The sequence below is a fragment of the Patagioenas fasciata genome, chromosome 1 (genome assembly GCF_037038585.1).
Source record: "Patagioenas fasciata isolate bPatFas1 chromosome 1, bPatFas1.hap1, whole genome shotgun sequence".
NCBI classification, from domain to species: domain Eukaryota; kingdom Metazoa; phylum Chordata; class Aves; order Columbiformes; family Columbidae; genus Patagioenas; species Patagioenas fasciata.
Genome location: NC_092520.1, coordinates 73,387,844 through 73,406,269, shown reverse-complemented (window position 1 = coordinate 73,406,269; position 18,426 = coordinate 73,387,844). Strand labels below are relative to the sequence as shown.

General features: G+C 42.7%; 1 protein-coding gene across 8 annotated transcripts in view; it reads left to right on the top strand.

Annotated features, from left to right (window-relative positions):
- Window positions 1-279: 279 nt before the first annotated feature.
- ST3GAL6 (ST3 beta-galactoside alpha-2,3-sialyltransferase 6) overlaps window positions 280-18,426 on the top strand; it is a 115,503-nt gene continuing 97,356 nt past the window's right edge. For 2 of the 8 annotated variants that reach the window (XM_065829319.2, XM_071808876.1), the window contains exon 1: window positions 280-529. The gene's annotated coding sequence lies outside the window, so the exon portion shown is untranslated. Of the gene's footprint in view, window positions 530-1,208; window positions 1,367-1,457; window positions 1,593-18,426 lie in introns of those variants that run through there. The other 6 variants (XM_065829320.2, XM_065829315.2, XM_065829323.2 and 3 more) reach the window with 5 other exon arrangements.

Below are 18,426 nucleotides of genomic sequence, written 5' to 3'. Positions count from 1 at the left end.
CTAGCTGTTAATTCGTGGAGGCTGAGGACGTGGCTAGCGGGGTGGGGGTGGTTTGCTGTCCTCCGCTCTGCGGGTCTCCCACCCTCCGGGCTGTCGGGGCGGGCGCGCAGGGCCCTTGGCGAACCACTGGCCCGGGAAAGGAGGGTGAGTGCCTGCGGCTCCAGCTGGAAGTCAGTCAGAGGAGACACGCTCATTACTTGGGAGGGAGACGCTTTAGCTTTCTTCACGGGACTCTCTCCTCCCCCTGGAAGGCGTTGGTATAAATTGAAGAGGAATTTCAGTAGACTCGAGCCAAGTAACGTCTCTGTCTAAACATACAACGCGCTTCCTTTTATGTTTTATTTTGCAGAGGGGGCTAAGCTGAAACAAGCCCTCCCCTTCATCCTTATCATAAACACCACCAGGTGGGAATAAAGCTGAAGTTACCGAGAGGCTGCCAACAACAGGCTGGACGGCTCTGAAAAGCGACAAGTTCTGTCCTTCTGTCTCGGGTGGTTTGAAAATAAAATATCTGTGCGGCTGACAACTGGTAAGTGAATATCGCTGCTTTATGAAGTGTAGCTAGTTCTGTGAATCTGTGTGTATAGGCTGGGAGGATCTGGTGGATGGTGTCTGAACCCGTATGACTAGGTATGCTGAAAGTGCTTGTTACCGAATTTGATAGCGTTTCTTCTGTGAGACATTTTCTCACCACGCTCTTGTGTTATTTCAGATGGGAAAGCTTCTAGCTAACCTTATGTAAACTTTATACATGCTTCGAATTTTAAAACCTCTTTCAGGTAAGTACTGATGGCAGCAGCTGTCGACAACATTGCTGTTCAGTACAAATTACCACATGTTCAAAGGCAGAGCTGGCTATTCCGATGCATCAGCATGTTCCTCGTTTAAAATGTTAAAGGAATTAGTTGAACTTCCAAGAGGGGTCGAGCCTGCCTCTACAAGCCTCCATTGAAGAGAATATAATTTTAATCGGCTTGAAAACTGGTGAGATGAAATGTCCCGGACTTTTCCCAGAGGTTCCTGGGAATTTCCTGGTAAAAATTAACATCGCGGGGTAGCCAGGGACCACGTTACTGGTGGGGATGAGCCTGACAGAAGCATTTGGATGCGCTTGAATGCAGCACACGGGCGGCTGATGCTTGGGGCCGCCTGCGCCGGCGGAGAGGCCGGGCTGAGGCGCCGCCCGGGGCCGGATCTCGCCCCCGGCCGGAGAAGGGCCCCCCGGGGCGGCGCTCCCCAGCGGGCGGCGGGGGCAGCGGTGGGGAGCGTGGCCTCTCTCCGGCCGCCGCCGTGGGGAGCGGGAGGAAGCGGCCCCACCGCGCTGTGGGGGGGTCCGGCGGCCTGCCAGGCGCCTCCGCCCAGCCAGGTAGGTGGCCCGGGGGCTCCGGGAGGTGGGGGTAAGAGAAGGGGCCGTCCCGTTCTCCCGGCGTTGTCTGCCGGGCGCTGGAGCCGCTCGCTGCGCCCCGGCATTTCGGAGCAGCCCTGCTCTTGGGCTGGGGGTGCAGGAAGAGCCGGCGTCCTCCTGCAGCCAGCCGACGCGCCGAGCTGCCCCGGGCCGCATGCTGCTGCCACCTCGGGGCTCCCCGCGGGCGGTGAGTTGCGGCGGGCGGGCGCCGAGCCCTACTAGGTTGGGGGGGTTGGAGATAAGGGGTGGGCGGCGGTGGGAACGCCGTCTGCGGGCTCAGGGGCCGGGCAAGGCGGGGGGGAAAGCGGGCTCATGGGGGCAGGGCAGCCCCGCGCACGGGGAGCTTCTCGGCAGAGCTAGCGGAGACCGCAGCGGTCCGTAAATAAAATTGGAGGGGAGATGCGTGGCTTCTGCTAAGCTGCTTGGGCTGGGTAATCCCACCGTGTTGCCATGGCTGCTGGTCAGGCAGTTTCCGATAAAAGATTGCTTTTAGCGGGGGTACCGAAAGAGAGAAGCTGCCCCTTGGAAATGCCGAGGGCCTAGAGGAAGGAACAATGGCTCTGTGGGTAGTCTCTGCTTTAAGCTATGCAAAGCCATAACTTGTAGTTTAGGGAAGAAACAAACCCTGGAAGTTTTATGTTCTCTGCCTTTTCTTTTTTTTTTTTTTTTTTTTTTTAAGTCCTACCACTCGGCAGTGGGGGTGGTGTTTCTATTTTAGTTATTGCAAGCTGTGAGATCAGTCTTGCTGTCCTTTCTCAAATTAAAATTTCTGGCGAGATGAACAGCTGATCTATTGGGATTTGTGGCTGTTGTGCCTCTTTTACCCAACTGGAGCTTTCTGTCCCAGATTTCTTCATCTTTTTGTTTCTGTCTTCTTCACCTGCTTTATGCTGTGCTTTTGTTATGTACAATATCGATGCAAAACTAGAAAGGATGGATTTTGTGATGGGATGAGATTACTTGTTTTAACCTGGCATTTCTGTTCTGGCTGAACTGTGTAAAACTCTTGTATATATAAATATATAGCTTCTATTGTGGATAATGTCATGGTCACTCTTTAAAAAACAATAAATTCAGGGAGGGCTTAAAGGAAAAAGGAGTGTATGGAGTGAGGCTTCCTACTCATCTGTTCTGAATAGGAAATACTCCTCTCTGGTTAGTTCACAGAGGTGGTATTTCTGAAACTAAATTAACTTTGCTTCCATTTCGAAGATTGCACCAGCTATATCCTTGTTTTTCTTCCCACCTACATTAAAGAAATCTACAGATCTTTCTTTCCAGCTTGATGCAGTACCTGCTTGTTTAGCATGCCTGTCTCTATGCTGAACTGAAGAAGAGACAAGTTACTCTTTAAGCTAACAGCTGTTTATTAAAACAGCAGTGCTAAAGGTGGATGAGTTCCATGGTGTCCCCAAGGGTCATCTTGGCCATAGGAGACCTCTCCTGCATGTGGGATGTAGGAATCATCCAGTGAGACTCCCAGTGACCAAATATCCCCTTGTTCAAAACCAGGAGGAAAGTTTCGCTCTGGAAGCAATGACTTGTTGGGGGAATGCCCATGGGAGCAGCTGCAGAGTGTGTAGGCAGGAGAGCAAAACCTGAAAGCTGGCAGGAAGATCACAAGTGCCCCAGTCCTAAGTGGTAAACAGACGAGTTATGGTGTTTTGGCTAGACAAGGTGATTGGCGAGGTGTTATTGTGATATGTACCGTGTATTGCTAAGTGTGCTGCTTTAGCAATTACACAGGGGAGTTGCCTCACTGAGGAGGAAGTACAGCAGCCAAAGTGGTGATGGGTCTCGTTCACAGTGGCAAGTGCTTGAGGGTGCTTCTCCTTCACCACTGCCTCAGACCTTTGAAAGCTTACAAGCAGAGACAGTTTTAGAGGATTTTGAATCATTATGTGGTTGTTTTTGGATAGAAAGCAGCAGGGAGTAGGCATAGTCTTTCTTATAATAGCTTCTTTGTGCCATTAATGGTTTTATCTTGGGCCTGTTTTCATTGTTAGTTTCTGAGCACACCGTGATTAATGCCTTTCAGTAAAGGTTTGATCTGTCCACCCAAGACAGGCTTGGGAAAGTTCTCATAAACCTGCTTTCACTGATTTGTGGTTTTCTGCTTCTTGCGTGTTGCCTCATATGCTGCTGAGGGTTGCTTCAAGTATTTTGATCTGGAACAGGCTGCAATCACATGGGCATTTGAAGATAGAACTTGCAAGACCACACCATGGACTCAAAGGGGCTTGTGAGGAAAGGCTCTTTTTTAACTTCTAAGCACGAAAGGTTGTTTTTACTGTGTGTATGATGGGAGATAGTCTGCTGTGGCACCCTAGTTAAGTGCATTTTAGGTGTGCACTCAAGATTACTTGAAATATCTCTTTTTTTTTTTTTTTTGATATAATTCCTTACGGATCCTTGCACTGTTTTAGCTAAATTGGTTTAAATGTGCACTGTGCATTTAAGAGGAGTTTAATTTAGCAAATTTAGGACAACTCATTTGTCGTTCATTTGAATAACTTGTTCATCAATTTCTCTGGCTTTATAGAGAAACTAGTAAATAATATTGGGAAATTAATTTATGGGGTAACTGTACAGGTTTTTTCTTTTTCAGAGTCTGTTTTCTACCATCTGTTTACTCAAAAGACTAAAAGCTTCCTAGCAGAATAAAAAGCCACTGAGCTTCCCCATTAATCCAGTTTCTTTTGCTTCCATTTCTACTATGCTATGTATGACTAATTCTGTACGTATTCATAGTCTTTAAGGGAAATGAAAATAAAACTTCATTTACTTATTTTTTGATGTTTGAACTTCTTGAAGTGTTAAATCTTTCTTTCATCGTCCTGCTACAGAAGAACCTAAACCTCAGGTTTTCTTGAGGTATTGAGATTGAGAAGAAAATGTGATGTGCAAGCTGTTGTTTAATTTTCAAGTCACCTTTCAGTAATGTGTGGAAATTAATCTGCTCTCTCTTCCCATTTCAGTGTATTAACCACTGATACTAGTAGCTGCTATTTGTGCAGAAAGCTTGGAAAGCTGGAAAGTGATGAGCAGTGCTAGCTAGCATGTGCTATGAAGCAAAAATAGGGAGCATGTGCTTTGACCGCAGTACCACTACCTTGTTAAAAATGCATTGAACAAGTGCAGGTACAGAATGTGGTAAAATACTTCATGGTGGTGCTTCTTGCTGCATTCTGTGCCTGCCATCTTCAAATATCACATCCTTTTAAAGTTCATTTTGTTGGGATGGAGTGGCTCTTCAGTGTTCAGAACTGGACATTCTTTGGTCTTGAAGGCAAAAGGGAAGCCTTTATGTTAAGAGGGAGACTTTTTACAGTGCTGCCCACGGAGTGTGCAAATTTAGGTATTATCTGGTGGACACTTAAAAATTTGCCTGTAACTTTGTGTTGCCTTCTCTCCCAGCCCCGGCAGCAGCAGTAAAGCTGGAGTACATTGTGCTAGGGCTGTTCTTTACATTCCAGCATCTATGGGGAGCTGGGAGGAGCAAGGCAAAAACTTGAATAGCCCCCCACTTGCCCTGGCTAGGAAGGGAAGGCTGGAAAACTTGAGGAGCCACAAAGCTGATCCTCCCTCCTGTTAGAAGGGCAGGGATGGAGTAATCAAGGAACTGGTTTTAAGAGCAGGCAGGAATGAAATGAAGCTCAGACTTGATCATTGAAGCTCTTTTTAATGTTTGTTGATTTACAGTGCAAGTTTCTATTCCCTTAGCAGGAATATTGCTTTGTTTTTGGGCCTCTAGCCAGTAGGAAACTTTATTTGTGAGGTGGGTGGCTAGCAGTCTTAGATTTCCATAGACTCTTCAACTCGCTTGTAAAAGAACAGTTTCTTGCCCTTGTTGGATACAGGTTGGAAACACTCAAGTAAGGATCAGCTGCTGCAGAGCTCAGAAAAGCTCTTTGTTAGACAGGATCTGCAGATGGACACTTGAACAGCACAGCAGCAACCAGTCGCTGGTTTCTTTCCCTGCTGCTTTTCAGAGCCCAGTGGCCAGCAGGGAAATGAGAAGAGTGTGAGGGACACATCATTGGCTCACCTGAAGCCTTAGCAGAGACAGGCGGTGGAAATGTGCATATATAATGGACATTTAGTAGTCGGTACGAAACGTGTGTGGGCATATGAAATACAAATGATAGCACATGTGGGATGGGGGGAGGAGTTGTCCCTTTCCCAGGGTAAGAAAGGAATTAAAGTTGTGGTTTTGTCATTATGTTTCTTCCAGTGTGATTGTTCGTTTACGTAGTTCCCTCCTGGGCAGCTAATTTTTGCAGGTGTTGCACTGACAGAGTGTTTTTGGCTACGTGATGACCTGTGTGGGCGAAATGATCTGTTTAGGCAAGGAAGCATACAAACCTCCTAGTGTAACACAGGGGACAGTGCGGGGGAAGGAACTTGGATTTTCTTCCCTGCAAGGAAGAGAGAAGAAAGTGCTTGCTGCTTAAGAGCTGTTGCTAAATGAAATCACAACCTTGTTCATCTTTTGGCAGTTGAAATACATATCTCCTGTTTCTCTAATATTCTTGAATCGGCTTGTAGATGTCCTCCACCAGTGTCCCATCTGACTACTCTGGGAACATTATTACCTTGATCTCCACAGTGCTTCAGGTAGGCAGTGTGTGGGACTGAGACCAGGAGGACGGTTAGTGGTATAAATGGGAAATACCCTGTAGGGTTTGTTTGAACATAACATTTGCACAAGATTAAGTGGAGCCGTAGTACTACATTTACTTAAAGGAGTACTGGAGCAAGTTAGAATTTGTCCACGTTGGTGAATGCGCACAGGGCTTGCTGGCATGTGGCAGCTAGTCTTGCTCCTGCCCCGGTGTAGACAAGTTGCTGCCTTCTAATTTGATTAGCTGGGAAAAGCCTGGGTTTTTTTGCTGGAAACAGTTAAGGGTAAACTACAGCTAGGTCTGCTTGCAGTGTTTTGCAGTATTTAATGAGACAAGGTGACTGTTTCTTGCCTCAACTGAGAATCTGGAAGGCTATGTATCCTTCCCTCCCTGCTCCCCTCTCCCAGTTTTATAACTGCCCATGGCAGTTTTAGTTTGCCATTCTCAAAATGTCAAGGTCCTCAGGACTGTGTACTGAAGCTCCCTGTGGTTCAGCAGCTTTGATGTAGCAGGACCACTTCAGTCTGCTCTGGTGGGTTTCCTGGCCTTTTTTCTGCCCTCATTCCCAAGTGTAGATGTTGGCAGGTCCACAAAAGGATGCTAAAAGGAGTAGACAGGGATGTCATCCTCCAGCTCTTGTACTAAACAATTGTAGGTGCTGCTAAAGGGGAACGTGTGGACAAGTGTCTGTCATGTGCTGTCCCTAAATGGCATCTCGCTCTGTCCCTGCTGGAGATAGACTAGTGGGCTAGATGGTCATACATCTGACATAGCAGAGTTCTTCTTGTGCCTGTGTTGCCCACCTTGTGCAGTGGAGCAGAGGTCAGGCGTGTGAACTGGGTTTTGAGTAGCCAGATGGTTAAAATACTGGTCAGCGTAAATACTGTTTGTACAGTTTCTCAAGGTTGACCGCCTTTTCTTGCAAAACGTGTTAAGGAAATACTGTTACTTAATTTTCACTGAAGCAATTTGGACGGTATAGCTATTTTAATTCCTTATGTGCATGCCATAATTTGTTTTGAACTTGGAACGTCTGTTCTTGGATGGCTCAGACTCAAACCTTAGGTTTTGTGTTACTTTAAAGATTTCTAATCTAAATTGAGAATGTTGTTTAGAGCTTTTTGGAAAGAACCGTGAAGTGAAATACAATATGCATCTCCTTCAGATTTCGGAGAATATTTTCTGTGATAAACAGCGGTTGGTGTCAGAGTGACTTTTTTTGAAGCTGAGTGACCGAAGTCAGCTAACAGTTTATCTATTAAGTGGCTATAAAGGATATTTAAAATGTTTAACTACAGACAACTGTTTTGGAAAATCTGCCACACAATTGTGTGACAAGCAGATCTAATGAAACCAGGTTTCTGATGTATTACTACAGGTAGACTTCCTTATCTTTAATGAAAGATGAGCCTATACAGTTTCTTTGTTCTACACAGCTGTTTATTTTCACAAAACTTGTAGAGGTCTCAAATGCATCAAGTTCCTAATCTCCTATCAAATTTGACTGAAATTAGCCAAAGGGGTTCAAAAGTTCTATGGAGAAGGAAAGAAAGGACATGCATGCATGTATACAGGATATGAGTGCATAAATCTCATTTCACGCTAAGAACACATGTGATATAAGAGAACAAAAAAGCCTTTTACTGTACTGCATTTCACACTCTCATGGACGTGAGCGTCATCTGCAGCAGGAATACCAGTCTGATAGGAAGGACACAGTGGTGCTGGAGGCTGAGCTGGATTTGGTGTGGTCAGGGTAGCAAGGAAAAGATGTCAATAGGCAACACAGCAGGTCCTGCTTACCATGTGTCTTGCTCTTAAGGACTTCCACTCTTAATGCTGAAGCAAATATCAGACTTTGTTTTATCCCTGCTGCAGCGTGGGGCAGTTTGATAATGGAAAAGCAGATCTGGACCACAAAAGACGTCAGTGGCCCTGCTGTGACTGATGGGGAGATGAGCCTCATGTTGTCTCAGGGCTCACCTGTTACTCAGAGGAGCTACTCCGACATACAGCCCTGGGCAAATCCAGCACTCGGCAAAGATCAGGAAGGGGAGGACAGCTGAGCTATCTAAAAATACTACAGCCCTGAAGAAACTCTTGTTGGTTCTGCTGTAGCATTTAAGGACTGTTTGAAACTGAGGTTTGAATAGGACAAACAGACACTGTTTCACCTACAGCAAACCAGACTGGACTGAGAGAGTAACAAGTTGAACTGAGGGAGGGAGCTGCTGATGTGCCACTCCTTCCAGTTTTAGGGGTGACTGTCTCTTTTTTTTTTTTTGAAAAAAAAAAAAAAAGCCCCCAAACAAAACCCAAACCAACTCAAAAAAACCCCCAACTAGAAAACCCCCCAAAACAGTGATACACCAGTTTGGAGGAGGAAGTGGGCTCTGTTTAACCTTCAGCGAGGACTGAGATCTGAAAGTCCTAAATGGGCATCTCTGTGTAGCACTGAGAAAAGCATATAAGCTTTCCCAGCACTCCCTACTGACTAATTTAGGCAGCTTTCCTTCCAGACAGATGGCAATTGAAGATTACCATCAGAGATAATTAGCTTTCTTCATGTATAGGTAAAGAAACTGAGGTGCATAATTCAGGCTAGGAACTCTGCTATAGGATGAATAACCCCTAAATGTTAGCACTGCAGTATGGGCTGTTGTTGTACCATTTTATAGCTCCGTAAACACAGAAATATGTAAATGAACTTGTGCAAACTTTTTCATAAGGACTTGAGTTCACAACTAACAGTTGCTCTGTGAAGAATTCCAATTCTGGTTTTATGTCTTTTAGCCTGCTCCTTTGTCCTGTAAATTGTATTGTAAATCTGGTTTCAGCTTTGTCTGAGGAAACACACTATTAATGATGCTTTGAATGCTGAAGTTGGGTACACCTAGGTCTTTGTTCCCCTTGGAAAGCATTACGTTAGAAATAAATTCTTGTTTGTGTGGTGGGTTTTCTGTTGTTTGTTTTGTTGTTTGTTTAGTTAAAACCAAAACAAAACAACCAAAAAACAAAAACCCAAACCACACATGTTGACTTACTGGCAACCTTTCCTATTCAGAAAAGATGTTTGTTATGACTTCATGTTCTGCATTAAGTGTTCTTTAGTATTACGTTTTTCAATTATGCTATGTATCTTGTAGCTCTCAAAATCCTCAGGATAAGTACTGTTTGGATACTGTATGCATTAGGTTTTCTTTTATTCACATTTAAGAAATGAAACAAAGCACTAAAAGCCTTTAGGGGGTCAGATACAGACTCTGCTGCAACCTGTACGACAGTTCTTTGCTGGCTCAAAAATGCATTACGTGCACAAAACATTCTTCTAGTTACTAAGTTGTTTATTAGAGTGTTTTATTTTGTGTGTTGCTGTTGTTGTTGTAAATAAAATGTTTTGAGCATTAATACTAAGAAAACAAAGCTGCATATAAAGAAGGCTTTTGAAAACAGCCTTAATATTTATAATACTTGAGCTTTTCCAGTCTGGCACTGTCAGTTTGTGTTTAGCTTTCTTATAGTACTTAGCAGTTAAGGTGTGTATTCTGATTAATTTTCAAAATCCAGAGGCAATGTGAATGTGTTCATTCCCACTCTGCATTGAGAGCACTGGAGGTGCAAGGCATTGATGTTAAGAGAAACTCCTCAGACTGTTGTCCTGAAGCTTTCTCCTGAGCTGGCAGGATTGCTGCCCTGGGAAACTTCTAAGACTTGATAGTAGTGTGTGGGGTAAGTGCTACCACTTATCTCTGTTTTCCTCCCTCACTGAATTTATTTAGCTTTACGCTTTTCACTGACTTGTCTTGCTGCATTCCTGAGAATCCCAGAGCTCTCCACTGGCACACTTGCATTGCGGCAGATTGACTTGCAGAATCTGCTGTTGGGGTAAATTCTGTCTCAAACAATTGGTGGGTTTTTTTTTCTTTGGTATGTAGTGTAGGTGGGGTTTTTGCGTGTGCATTGTTGTTTGTTTGTTTTCTTTTTAGCAGCAGGAGGGGAGCAACACAGCAAAGATCAGCAATCAAGTTTGGTGCTCTGACTACAGACATGCTTTGCATGTTATTTACTTGAAAAGCAAACTGTTCAGTTTTGTATGCTGGTAGGAGCATGTTCATACCTATTTGCTGGGCCTCTTACTTGCAAAACATAACTTGTTACTTTTTAAAATACGGAAACTAGAAGTTCTGGTCAGAAGAGCTGTGGCGTGAGGTGATGGCAATCTGTGCATGTTTGGACTAAAACCATGATGGGAGCTTGCAAATGCTACTGCGAAAACTAGTCATACAAAAAGCACCAGTGTCTCTTCAGGGACAGATTCTGACACCAGTACAGATCAATATTTATACTGTTATGACTAAGCAAGAAGAAGTTAGTCAGATTTACTTGGGATTTACTGTTGATGTAGATGGAGAGTATTTCGTTCTCCAAGTGCTGGTAGTGAAGAAAGTGTGGTTTTTGTTTGATTGGTTGTTTTTTTAAATTTATTTTAGCCTAAGCTTGACATTACTTTTTTTCTCCAAGCTTGACTGGTAGATGTAGTTTTGTAATTCTCAGCTTTTTTTTTTGTGAGAGCTGAGGTTAAATCACTAGCTCCAAATCAGACAGAGCTAGGTGTTTCAGATATCCTAAGCATTATTAGAAGACAAAGTGTGCCTTGTTTTAAGGTGAACTTAATGCTGTAATGAATGTGCACGTATAATACAGAGGAAATGATATGATAGACCTTTCTTTAGATTGATCATCGTTTCGGGGGGGAGAGGGGGTGCGGGGCAGGTGGACTAGTGAGCTGATGTGGTTTGTAACTGAACCGTTTTGAAACCTGACTACTTTGGCTATTTCCAGCCTTTTATCCTTCTACTTTTTCCCATCTGTTTTCTCTAGGAAACCTAAGAAGGATTGTTCATTTGACTTAGAGCATCTGAGTCTGCAGGGCAAATGACAGTGGGTGTGAATGAGTAACTGATGTTGTAGTGGCCTGTATATCTTTATATTAATCATTTTCTGTTTTCTCAAGCATTGCGTAGTATGTCTGTAGTCTTTGTTGTTTAAAAGCAGGTGAAGATGCAAAACAAATCAAAACCACAATGCTCTGTTCCTTCAGGAAGAACAGCTGTCAAGTTGACAGAAAACTTGTCAGCTGTGCAAGTCAAGGTATGAGGAGAAAAGGACTTGAACTCTGCCCCCTAGAACATGTTGCATGGTTTCCAGTCTTTCTGGAAGAAGAGCTGAAGGGAGTCAGGAAACAAAGGCTGAGAAGGCACAGTGTAGTCACCACAGTATGCAGGAGGAGCTGCGTGGATATTTTGGCACCTGTTCTCTGTATTTTGTCCTATCATGTATTATACTGACACCTATGATCTGTAATATATAAATAGCAACCTAGCTTATACTGGCTAAAGCTTTAAAGGTTAATCTGGGAGAGTACAACAGGACTGGAAGAAATCTTTCAGCTAAGGCTGTGTTACTGAATTTGTGTTTTGGTGTGTGGTTTGTTTTTTTAATTTTTTTTTTTTTTTACAGGTGTAGTTAGAGCTGGATTTGTCATGTTTACTTTGATTAAAGCTTTGGGATTTGGGGAAGGAGAGCTATCTATACTCATCTCATACCTTGTTTTGACTTTGCATGCATAGATTAGCTTTTGACTGAACCCAAAATACTTGTTTTTGTACTGCACTGCAGCTCTGTGGCTACTGGGCATGGCAGTAGCTGCTGGTCTGTGTTCAAGTGCACTGGAAGAAGAAAGAAGGGGGGGAAAAAAGTGAATTGTGTTGAGGGGAAGCCTGTGGAGGAACAGGACAGGGAAAACATATGCAAGTGTTTCTTTACAGCATCTGCGCACCTTTGCATAAATTGGCCACTTCCTTCTAGTCCTCATCTCAAGGCATGGAAGTGGGCAAGAAGCTGAGGCTGTGGACTTGATAGTATTCTTGTTTGTAATTACAGGCAAGGTTTCTGGACATCTGTGATGCTTAGAAAGCACCAGTTAGATAAGAATATAGTAATTGTTATTTTTCTGCTTCCCCTCAAAGCTACAAGTGGGATTTAGATCTACTCAGGGCTGACTTTTAAATTCAAGTTAACAGTGTTTAACTGTACTACAAAAAGTGTGTCCATTGCTGGAATGAGCCCTAAGCCATTTTAGAGCATTAGGGAATATTGTTTTCTAACTTGGAGGGCAAAAAGAATTTAAAACCGACGTTGACCAGCTGGGAAATATAAAACCAATTCTTTTTTACACTTGCAGTTTTGATTGTGTGTCTGCACCATGCAATGGAACATGATGTTACCTTGAGCTGGTGCCAGGAATCCGCATCGCACTGTGATAATCTGAGCCAAAATATTAGCTCGGCTCTCAAGGGTGGCGTAGCAGCACTGTTGTAGCCCCGGCTTGCAGGTAACATGTTCTGCCTCTCAGCAGGGCCAGTTAACTCTGCACCAGCCAGTTGCACCGAATACTGCTGGTATTTGAGGACCATTTCAGTGATACTTAATATCTGTGCTCCATTACATTGTGCTCATCAGGGTTTTATGACAGGATGCACTGGCTGATGCTTTGTACTCCTGTTTTTCATCCTCGGAGCTAGTAATTGGTGTCAGTATAAGTGACATTAAATTTTGCTAAAAGCGATATCTCTGTGTAACAACACGCATCATCGATTGCGGTACCTCTGAGAACAGGATCACAGCAGTCTTTAGCAGCTGAAAGGGGGACTGTTTCAGTAAGCGTTAAGAAGTTTTTAGTAACTTGACCTAGGCTTGTACATGTGTCTTCTTGCTGTCCAAGAAACAGTTTGAGTGTGTGCAACTTCTCTTTGGCCTTTGCATTTATTCCTGTTCCTGCCCCCACTGTGGCACACATGAAAAACTGCTGGGTGTTCAAACAAAGGGAGGGAAGAGGAGTGAAAAAGGAGTTACACAACTGAACAGATGATATTGCACTAGATAAAAAGCAGGGAGGAACAAGAGAGTCTGAACGTGGTGATAAGAGTTTAAGTCAAGACTTGCAGGCCCTTTGCAGCTTTTGCCACACTCTCCCAGTTGCTAGTGTGTCTTCCTGGTGTCTCCTGCATGTGAGTAGCAGGCTGCAAACCCTCATTTCACAGATCTTGCCTGAAATATTGAAGGGCTATTCAACTAGAACAAGCCACCCTACATGATTTCTTGCATTTAAAAGTGATAATGGGAAAGAGCTGAGAGCCTGGGGCTGGACGTGAAGGTTTGGAGGGGTGTAAGTGCTGCATTGCCTGTTATGCCCAAGAGGAGAGAAACTGTGCTTGCTTCCAGGCCTGCCTGCAGCCTTCTGGAAGAGCACTAATACCCCTCTTCTACCAGCCATCCTGTCTAGGTAAATTAGGATTGCAGGGAGTGAAAATAAAATAGATTTAACTTTACTCAGATTCTTTATCAATATCTTTTTGCTGAAGGATGTGCCTGTGTGAGAAGAGTTCCTGAACTTATAAGTAGGACAAGAGAGTCATACAGGAGGGAATGTGATGGCAGAGATCTTGGAAGATTTTGGACAGGAGCAGACTGAAATGGTGATTATAAATGAAAAATACTGATTAAGTTGTTGTTTAGCTTTCTTTTACCCAGCTGGTGGGCGTGTTCTGATGAGAAGCAAAATGCTATTGTCTCTACTTGAAGCACAAAAATGGGATAAAATAATAATGAATTGTCCATAAAATGATAAATATGTTGCTGTCTCTTGTGGTACAGAATAGGTTTCACCATTAGCAGGATGATGAAACGGAGGGAGGCAAACACTTAGGCCCTAAACCAAATCTATTAAATCTTACAGCTTGTCATGAATTAGTGTGTAGCCACACGAAAGGTCAAAAGTGGACACAGCTCTAGTCTGTGTTCTCTCCCCAGTAGATTAATGTCAGCAGAGGCTATGTTTCTGGCTGTAGTAGCTGATAAAGAACAAGAGCTAACTAAATATACTAAACATCACTACTACTCTAGTAGTAAGTCTTCTTGAACATCATTGCTTGCTGTTGAGTACTTGGAGAAAATACTATCTTGCTATTTCTTTTCAGGTCTTCTGCGGTAGTTGGAGAAAGGGTAAATCCTAGGGGAAGCATTGGAAACCTGCCTTAACAAAGAGAAGCTGTCTCTGGAGGAAGGACGTATTTTTTTCCACAGTTATTAGGATCTTGTGGAAGTAAATGGCTAGTTTGGTATGTTGTTGGAAGGGAAGAAGGCTCCAGTTTTCATAGTCAGTAAATACTGCTGCTTATCCCTTTGTTGTTGAAAAAAATAGGGCAGTAAGAGCCTGAAAAGTCTTATGTTCCAGTGCAGGAGAAATCTTTAACTGCTGATAAAGATGGTACGTGTGGTGTGATGGTGGAAGTCCCCAATGACATTTTGACACAGTAAAACCTTATTTTTTTGGTGTCATGTTTTGCACAGGCCTCCAGGAACAGGAATAACTGCTTTGTTTTTGTGTGGGGTGGGGCAGGTTAATAAGAAACTTTTCCAATTAAGATGCTGTTAAACTTCTCACTTCAAATCACTGTTGTGGGAGGGTTAGAAATGTAGTCTTAATTCAGGGCCACTTTGCTAGGATAACCCAATATGTCTACCTTCCTCATTTAAACAATATTTCAGAGGTCTCTGTTTCTTAATAAACTAAAATCAAAAGGACCATTGAAAAAATTTAAGGCACTAGACTAACTCAGCCACATCAGTAGCTTTAAGACTATTGTATTGTCTGCTGCAGTGTTTCCTTCCTGAAGAGGGGGAGAATTAATGAACTATGCATGTACTTAGAGCAAGAACTGGAAGAGTTAATGCTGAGTTATGTATAGATTTGGCAGAAGAAATATGGAGGTGCATGCCATAATGTGCTTAAGTTTTGACAGCTTGAGACAAATGATAGCATGAGAGAATTCCTTGGTCTTCCTTCCGCCGGGCATGGGATACATCCTGGCCAAAAGGCAGCAGTGCTGCAGGACTGGTGATCACAAGCAAGCCCACAAAATACTGCCTACATCTTAAAAAACCCCCTGATGTTCCGTTTTAAAACTTTTACTAGGGTTTTTATGTGCTTTTTCGCCTGTCCCTTTGAATTTCAAGGTTAACTCAAAGCACATTTTTCAAGCTCATTTCCCTTCCTCCCCCATAGCTACAAGGGCCAGGAATGTGAGGTCTGAGCGAGCTGAAATTTTCATGCTGTCGATTAAATGCAGCAGGAAGAAGCTGAACTGTCACAGGACTGGGTATGGAGCTAAGAATGCTTTGAAATGAGTAGTACTTGATTTAGCAGTAACCACTTCTTAGTTAAATGTTTAACTCTTCCTTTTAGTAATAGTGGTGATTTACAAATAAGTGGGACAGATGGAAAAGCCTCCTGCATTGTATTATTAACAACCTAATTTTAAGCAAGAAAGCAAAAGGAAGGCTTGCAAACCTTAAGAATAAAGGTGATCATAGTATGATTATATCATTTCCCAGTCCAACAGCTGTAGTTTCCTGTGTGATATACTTTTTTTAAATTCTGTGGCTGCATCAACTGCATATGTAAGTGGAAGATAAAGAGAGGCTACAAGATCATGGCTTATATCAGATACCACACTTACTAAAGTAGCAGAATAAAGATGAATAGTAAGTAAAGATGCACCTCTGAGAAGGATGTTGGTTCTCCACTTCCACTAAAGAAACTAAAAATTAGCCTCTGGGCTTTATGTAGCTAACTTGTCATACACCAAATGTGCTTCTGCGGTGCGTTGATCAGAGCTGGGGTGGACCCATCTGTCCATAGGAGATGCAGGCTGATCTCTGAGCTCTCTTAATACCATTACAGGCTGTCTTGGCTAATGCTGTAATTGCAGCTCTGCCTTGGCAGGGCTGGGAAGTTGAACAGCGGAAGTTAGCTTACGTTACTATTAAAAAGTGCTTGCGAATCTTTTTACAACACTTGTGCATCCTGTTGCTTGCTTTCAGAAAATGGACCAGCTAACACCATGAATGTTGGGCATTGGCCCCTTGTGTTTCTCTCTGTTTTCATTGCCCCCAACTGTAGGCTTTTCAGAAAGAGGAGAGAATTGAATAGTTGAGTTCCAGCTTTGTACTAGTTTTGCTTAGCCCTGACCAACCTTGACCTAAGGGTACTATGACCTCTGTCAGTCAGGTTGATGAGCTTAAATCAAGATGCCATGTTTGTGTGGTGATAAATAAACTGGATTGTGACTGCCATTTCACATCTGAAGTGTCTTCTCAATTGCCTCTTTATTTGCATCTCTGACTATGAGAATTTTCTCGTGCAATGTTTTCATCATAGGAGTTTGTTTTCCTTTTATTAACTTTCTATAACACTCAGCTATTTCAAATAGGAAGGGAGAGCTGGAAAATGCTGTCCTCGTTAAAAATACACACAGAATAATTTCTTCTGTAAACAAAGCAATGGTTCTGTTTACTAAGTCAAGTTAAGAAAGTCTTCACTAAAGAGACAGCTTTTTTTGACTACAGAACTTTCTCTTCAAAACAGGGAATGAAGTCAGGCACTGGGATATGGGATGGTGAGAAGACACTTGTAAAATTAAAGACCATTTTACATTCCTAAAAGCTGAGTTAGTTACATGCTTAATGATGTTGCATTCTCACGTGTGTAATAGACTGAATGTCCTGTGTAAGATGCTGGAAGTTGTTACAGATTCCTTATGATCCTGTTTGAAGAACAATGTTGACGCCTGTTTTCTTGTTCTAATGATTTTTTTGCAGGCTGTACAAATATCTTTGTAAATACTTTACAAACAGAACATTTTTTTTTTCTGCGAATAATACTGTTATGCATAATATTTTGATTTTAAAGGACCTTTTATAGGCAGCTTTCCATGTCTTTTCTCTGTTTTGTAGTTTGGACAACTCTTCAGCAAGGTTCTCTTTTACATTTAAGTCAGCAAAATTGGCAGTTTGATCAGTTGTTAATTTAGCAACATTATCTGAAGAGCTTGTTCATTATGTTCTTTGTTTAACTGAAGTGTGGGTTGATTTAATTAGCGAGTAAAAAGTAAACATTTGCTTTCCCCTTTAGTTTTAGCAAACTTTTGCAAAGTGGGAGGGGGTAAAAATACTGACAATGAAAGGAAAACCAAAAAAACCCCAACACAAAGACTGCAGTATGATTTTTTCAAGTGAATGAACCAGTTGCTGTTAAGGACACTTGACTAAACCCAGTAGGTGAGTTTTCTTGTAATATTCTTGCAGTTTTGGGGAAACACTTACGAAATTATTGCAAAAGCTCAGGATTTGGTCTAGATGTTGACAATGGCTGTGAAAAAAGAAGAAAAATTGCAGGGACTCTTCATGAAGAGTCAAGGGAGTTGGAGCTGTGGGGGAGGCAGCCTGCCTTCTTAATGGGGAATGAAATGTTGAAATTGCAACAGCCGCAGCCTCTGAGTGTTTCATCCAGGACAACCTGGAGGATATACTCAAGGTTGATAGATTATAGCTTGTTCACTGTATGGCTTTGTTACTGATAGATGCTGTTATAAAACCCCACCTCTAACCCTACACTTAAACTCCTGTGAAAGATATTGGGGGGGAAGATAAATAAGCAAGTGGTGGCTTGTCCCACTCAAGTAATGGTAACAAATAGTTCCCTGTTAAGTATTTCTTCAGGAGCAAAGCTGAGTGGCAGTCGTTTGCTTCTCAATTTCTGTTAGGAAAATACAGCTTTTTCTGGTAGTTTCTTGACCTTTAAAGTAAGGTGTGATGTTAAGATGTTACTAGCATAAAGCATATTGCTGTGGATCAGTTGGACCATATCTGCCTTGAGTTTTGTTGCCTTAGAGTTGTTTCACGCAGGTTTAAAATAACAGCAACTTCAATTTCTTTTTACTTTTTAGAATTATTAACAAAAAAGACCCACAAACAAAAAAACCGAAACAACAACAAACCACAATGCTAAAGGCTCTGCTCTTGGAAAATGCAGCAGCTTGTTTGAATATGGCTTGTCTTCGCTGGACAGCTGTTTGTTACCTTCACTTTAAAATACAGATGTACAAGGAGGTGTTTATGCATTGGGGTGCACTGAACCTCCTTACCGTGATAGGGGGAGAAGTGAAAATAATAGAGGGATATAGCTCTCGAGTAAATTTCCACAGTAATTTTTGGCTATTTTGGACTTTCAGAAGATTAAGCAACAATAGTTAATCCATATCTACTGAAAGGGCAGCTCACTGTTAGACGTGAGCAATGCAGAACTTGCTTTTTTTGCCCCATGTGTCTTGTCAGATAGGTGAGTTTCTGATATTACTTTGGTTTTCTTTTACTAGACTATGCAATGAGGTGAAAACTCTATTTGAAAAATGAATACTTTCCCTGCTATTTCTCCATAACTTAGCAAGTTCCACAAATTGGGTCCTAACGTTGTTTCCTTGCTTTGTGATGTGT